A 6914-nucleotide genomic window follows, 5' to 3' on the forward strand; every position below is an offset into this window, starting at 1 on the left:
CAATTCTTTTGATTCATCATCCTTGGTAAGTTTCAATCCAGTACACATAGGAGTTCCAACTGGTTTGCAGTCTTCCATACCAAAATTTTTCAGTATCTCCTTAATGTATTTAGATTGAGTGATGTAGATACCATTCTTAATCTGATGAATTTGAAGACCAACAAAGAATTTGATTTCTCCCAACATTGACATTTCAAATTCCTTGTTCAATTGTTCTGAGAATTCTTTGCAAAGATCATCATTTCCTGTCAACAAAGTATCATCTACAAATATCTTTGCCAAAAAAATCTTATTATTTAGTCCTTCCTTTATATACAAACTACTGTTATCATTAGTTCTTTGAAAACCAATTTGAATAAGATAGTTATGCAATCTTTCATACCATGCTCTAGGGGTTTGTTCCAGACCATATAATGCTTTATACAATTTGCAAACCATGTTCTTGTTGTTCAGATCAACAAAACCTTTAGGTTGTTCAATGTAAACCTCTTCATCCAATATGCCATTGAGAAATGTTGACTTGACATCCATCTGATAAACTTTGAATCCTTTGTATGCGACATATGCAAGTAAGGTTCTAACACCTTCCAATCTTGCAATAGGAGAAAAAGTCTCTCCATAGTCTACACCTTCTTCTTGAGAGTATCCTTTGCATACTAGTCTAGCTTTGTTCCTTGACACCTTACCATCTTCATTTAACTTGTTTCTAAATACCCACTTAGTTCCAATCACATTTTGGTCTTTAGGTCTAGGTACAAGAGTCAATGTGTTGCTTTTCTCTATTTGTTCTATCTCTTCATTCATAGCTTCAATCCAAATTTCATTTTCTAATGCATCTTTGACATTTCTAGGTTCAAAATCAGCAAGTAAACGAGTGCCTTTCAACTTACTTCTTGTCATTGTTCCTTCTGATTTATCTCCAATGATCTGATCTGGTGCATGATGCTTCCTAATTACATACTTGGCTAACATAGGCTCCTTGCCTTTTGAATGATTTGCATTGTTATCCTTTTGCGCTTCAACTTCTGGTTCTAAATCTGGTTGCTTGGGCTTGGTAGGTGTTGATTTGGTAACTTCTATTTGCAACTCAGGTTCTTGCAACTCAGTAGGTATTAGCTCAATTTGAACTTCCTGTGACTCGGTTACTGAAGACTCAGGAGTTGAAGATTCCTGATTGATAGGTGTATTTGACACTATATCAGGTTCAATGTAAACAAATCTCTTGTAGTCTTTAGATTCCCTTTTTCTTTCTTCTTCAGTTCTTTCTACAAACTCATCAACTTTCACATGTGCACTTTCTATGACTTTGTGAGTAGACAAATTCAAACATCTATATGCTTTACTTTTGCAAGAATATCCCAAAAAAATTCTTTCATCACCTTTTACATCAAATTTACCTTTTCTAGATTCTTTCAAAATGTAACATTTGCTTCCAAATACATTTAGGTAACTTGCATTGGGTTTGTAGTCATACCATAACTCATAGGGGGTTTTGAATGAGTCCTTTTTCAGTTGTACTCAGTTCAAGGTATGAACTGCAGTGCTAATAGCTTCCTTCTAGTATTTGATAGCAATGCTCTTCTCAATCATTAAAGTTCTTGCACAGTCCATGATAGATATGTTCCTTCTTTCAGCTATTCCATTTTGTTCAAGAGTTACAGGTGCTGAAACTTGTCTTTTGATTCCCCTTTCAATGCAAAAGTTATTGAACTCATGTGAAATGAATTCACTACCTCTGTCAGACCTTAAACATTTTAGTCTTTTTCCTATTTCCTTTTCTACGCTGGCCAAATACCATTTGAACTTTTTAAATGCTTTTGATTTCTCTCTTAGGTACATGACAGTGATCATTCTTAAATAATCATCAACAAAAAGAATGGATTTTTTTTCACTAGTATAACTTTCAATGCCAATAGGTCCACACAAATTAGTATGCACAATTTCTAAAATTTCTTCAGACTGATAGTTCTTGCTTTTAAAGCTAGTCTTTCCCATTATGCCAATTTGACAATCCTTGCATAGACCAACCTCAGGTTTCTTTATGGTAGGAATGCCTCTTACTTTCCTAAATTTCCTTATTTTTACCAATTTGTCAAAGTTTACATGACATAACCTCCTGTGCCATACTAACTTTCTTCAACTTGAGCAATAAAATATGAACATTCACCAAGTTCAAGATAAAACAAGTTACCTTTTGTTTGAGTGCCTAATCCATTCAGTTTTCCTTTTCCATCCAACAATCTTTCTTTTCCATGCATGAATTCCACTTTGAATCCATTATTGAGTAGCTATGCCACACTCAACAGATTGTGCTTTAGTCCTTCTACCCAATATGCACTATCACATACAAGTTCCTTGGTTAGTGAGATTCTTCCTTTTCCTTTTATACAACAAGGTTCATTGTTACCAAATCTTACACTGCCACCATCATAGTCTTCAAAATGTTCAAACTTAATTTTATCACCAGTCATGTGATGAGAACAACCACTATCTATAATCCACGAATCATTTCTACTCACATGAGAAATGAGTGCCATTTCTTCATCATTATCAGATTCATCCTTTACAACTATGTAAACAATTTCATCTTCTTCTTCATCATCAAAATCATTAGAATCTTTAGCCATGAAACATGTTTTCTTACCTTTATCCTTGAATGATTTGAAGCCTTTCTTGCCATTGCACTTGTGACCTTTCTTCTCATCTTTGTTCTGCTTATTTGGGCACCTAGTAGTAATATGTCCAATTTCTTCACAAGAAATATAGATTAGAGGAACTTTACCTTTTTATTTCCCTTTGCCTCTTGAATATTTCTTTACTAGTAGAGCTTCAACCACCTCAAGATCACTGTTTGAACTCTGTTTTGATTCTTCATCACTATTTGACTAAGGATCCTTTATCTTCTTGCCTTTTTCTTTGAGTGAAAGCTTGGCTTCGAATGTTGATTCAACGTTCTTGGCAGTTGGAACATAATTATCATAGTTGGCTAGCTCAAATGCAATCAATCTTCCAACTATGGTCTTTAAATTTATCTTATGATTTGCTCCACATCTTCTTTCTTGAATTGCAGAGACTCTGATTGCATAAATAGAAAGTAAAGTTCTAAGAACTTTACTTATAACTATCTCATTCTTGATATCTCCTCTAGATGCTTTGATTTCACTAACACATGCTTTGACTCTTTCAACATATTTTGCAATGTTTTCATCCTCTCTCATCCTCATTTGATCAAATTGTCCTCTCAAAATTTCTCCTTTGGCTCTTCTCACATTATCATCTCCTCCATAGATCTCTTTCAGCTTGTTCCACATTCCAAAGGCAGTTTTGCAATCCTTGATGTCATCAAATTCTTCATAACTTAGAGTAGATGCTATATCTATCATCATGTTGTTGTGAGTCTTCTTTTCAACAATATCATTGACAGATAATGTACCATTAAGTTTTGCATATTTTTCATCAAGGTACTTCAGTCTTGAATCACCAATAGAAGCTAGATGAAGTCTCATCAATCCCTGCCATGCTGAGAAGTTGTCCCAGTTAAGTCTTAGAATTTCTCTCTTGTAAGACATCTCGATCTTTAGCTTAGATCCTTGAAATCTTTTCCTAAAAGCACCAAGAGCTCTAATACTAATTGTTGGAATTATAGATGGAGTAACTGAGGTGGGGGGGGTGGGGGTGAATCAGTTACCACAAAAACAAATCTCTTGGTCTGTTAGATGTCTTAAATAACTAGTTAATACTGATACTCGGTAGACACTGTAAATATGTTGTAACTAAATAGATTAACTTGTTACTAATCATCTAGCATTCATAATTATTAACATGCATGCAAAAGTCAATAAAATGAACATGAGAGACACTAGATTTAACATGAAAACCCAATATGGGAAAAACCACCAAGTAACTAGCTACCAATTTTCACTCTTCTGAAGTGAGCCCTGTTAGGAGCCAACCTTGTTAAAGGTTACATTACACACTATTAGGTGTGACCCTATTAGGAGTGGCCTTGCTAGAGGTCTTTAGAACAATTCAAATGAACTGTCACCTTGTTAGAGGATTTACAATAATGGCTGTTAAACCAACTTTGTTAAGAGATTTTGAAATCATTGTTACAATGGTTAGAAAGTAACAATGAATTGAACTGAATATGATGCAACTGAATTTGTTGATTACAGATCTTTATTCTCCACCAATAGATCTCCCTTGATCAAATATAACTTTGCTATTCCTCAATGATCTCTGATTATCCTTCAAAATTCACTTTCACAATAATTAGTTCTTCTTCACATTTTTTTCACATCAAAATCATCACACACTTAGAATTTTCCACTTGACCTCTTATATATACCATTCATATTATCAAGTTGGCTCATTCACAAGTTATATTTACCAATAAACCATACATCAGTTGGCTACAAATATTATATTAAACAAATATACTTTATTTCACAAAACAATGAAATCCTTCATTGGTCGACCCTGCTCGGTAAGCACTTCTCTAGAAATAATTTTCTGAGTTAACCAACCCAACTCAGTTAACACTACAAAATCTGCAAAATCCTTTGGTTTCCGAGTGAACTTGGTAAGAATTGAATTTCCTTCACTGACCATGAGAGCTCGGTAAGAACTATTTTCTGCACTATTTTTCTTTGATGACCGAATGTGCTTGGTAACAACTGTCTGCACAAGGTAAAGTCTGAGAATGCTTGGTAGACACTGTAAACCTTCTTTGCTAACCTTCTGAGCTTGGTAGACTTTTTCTTTTGCCTTTCTGACCAACTGAGCTTAGTAGACTCTATTTGATAATTGATATGACATTTGTGTAACATCAAAGACAACACACAATTGAACAATTGTATCCAACACTTGGAAAGTGTGAAAAGTATTAGGGAAAGAAAATAGAATATGTAAAAAAATTAGCATAAAGACATTCAAATATAGAAGTCTAAAATCTAGGGTCTAATAGGTTTTAAAGACACAAATAATAGATGAAAACATTTTAGGATAATACATCCCCAATGAATGAAACTTTTCTAGTGAAATTTTTAACGTGGTGGTTAGAGTGTTGAAGAAGTTGAGTAGTGTTAGTAGATACTTGTTGCAAAACAAAAAAAAAATCAATAGGATCAAAGAAAACCACAGGGCTAGAGGGGGTTGCACCTAAGTAGCAGAGGAGCATCTAGGGTTACAATGGGATTTAGAAGAGTAATAGAAGCCTAATTTCATTCAGGAACATGTGCAACACCAATATTTTAAGTAGGGGTTTCACCTTCATGAAGAACTGTAAGTCCTTAGAGGAAGAACAAGAAAGAGAATTACAAGAACAACATCCCTCCACCAAGTAGTAGGACCTTTTCAACACATAATAGTGTAGTCAATACCTATGCACCTATTAGAAAAGTTTTACTGACAATAGAAGGGAAAGCCCTCATAATCCAATGCTTGAGTCCATGGCCTCTTCTTGACCATGAGCACCACATCCCCCCAAAAATGGAGTGGAGATATCTATATCATCCAAAGTAGGGGTGAAAGTAGGATAGCCCAATATAATAGTACAACTTCATCTAACTTTAGGAAACGACCAAAAGATTTTTTGATGACCTCAAAGCAAGACGTCTCCCATAAATGGAGTGGGAGATTAGGAAGATGAACCCACACTAAACACTCATTGAGTGGTTTAACAAGAGGGTTGAAGGATACTATCCAAGATTTGGTAGAAAGGGAATGACTCCCCCAAGCCCATGGATTGTTGAAAAAAAAATCATGATCTTTGGAAGATAAAAATGAAGTAATCAAAAATCCATTTACATAGGGGTAGAGATCAGTGTCATAAGAAACTAGTGGTTGCCAAGGACTAGTTACCCAACATTGTAAATACAAAGGAGAGGGATATAGGTTTGTGAATTTATAGTCTAACCTATGACATTGGTAGAAATCGATGTTGTCCATTAGATTTGGGTCACAACCCACTAGAGGGTAGGCCTTGACACCAAAAGGAGGTTAATCTTTCACCTTTGAAGGAATGATAGTAAAATAATTTGTAGCATGAGCATAGCTCCTTCCATCATTAGCAATGGATTTGGTGGTGGAGGAATCCCATCCTTGACAATCCGATGGCTAGAACCACTAGAGCCAGGAGTATCTAGTGACAATTGCCAACCCAACTTGGGAAAAACAAGCATACCCAACAAGAGGAGAAGAAGCAAAAACAACTCTTATGCTGGGGACAACACACAAAGTAGAGGGATCTTGAATGAAAAGGGTTTAAAACCTCATAGCATCCCAATCGTAAATCCTTGGAGAAGATGATGCCTCATAGATAGTCATCAACATAGAAGTTTTGGTGGGTTTGGAAGTAGAGAAAGGAGGGCCATTGGTTACACCAACAACAACTAATAGACCTCTAGAGATCGGCCTCCAACAATGCCCATAGAAGATAGAAGATTGACACCATTGTAGGAGATATGTGAGATGACCATTACAACCATTTGAAAAAAAAAAAAAATTTAAAAAAAATTTGCATTTATTTGTTGTTCATAAATATAAATATTTGTTTTTTTATTTATAAAGTTTCAAAATAAATTTTTAAATTTTTAGATAAAGATATACTAATATATACTATATCAATATATAATATGTGTCTATATGCATGCATGCATGTATATGTATATGCACATATATGTTTGTGTGCATCTGTGTGTATGCATGCATCTACACACACACACGCGCGCGCGCCGAATTCATTTGATACAGTCCAATGTGCCTTTACAAAGACAATACACTTATAGTTGGAAATATCAAACAAAAATTTATAATTGCTAAAAAATTTTGATACTTACTAAGAATAAACCAATGGTACTTTATTGCTAAAACCCTAAATCTACCAAAATATAGCATGCCAACATTTCCCATCT

This window comes from Cupressus sempervirens, chromosome 3, assembly GCF_028749045.1.
Source record: "Cupressus sempervirens isolate cs-2001-9-10 chromosome 3, ASM2874904v1, whole genome shotgun sequence".
Classification (NCBI taxonomy): domain Eukaryota; kingdom Viridiplantae; phylum Streptophyta; class Pinopsida; order Cupressales; family Cupressaceae; genus Cupressus; species Cupressus sempervirens.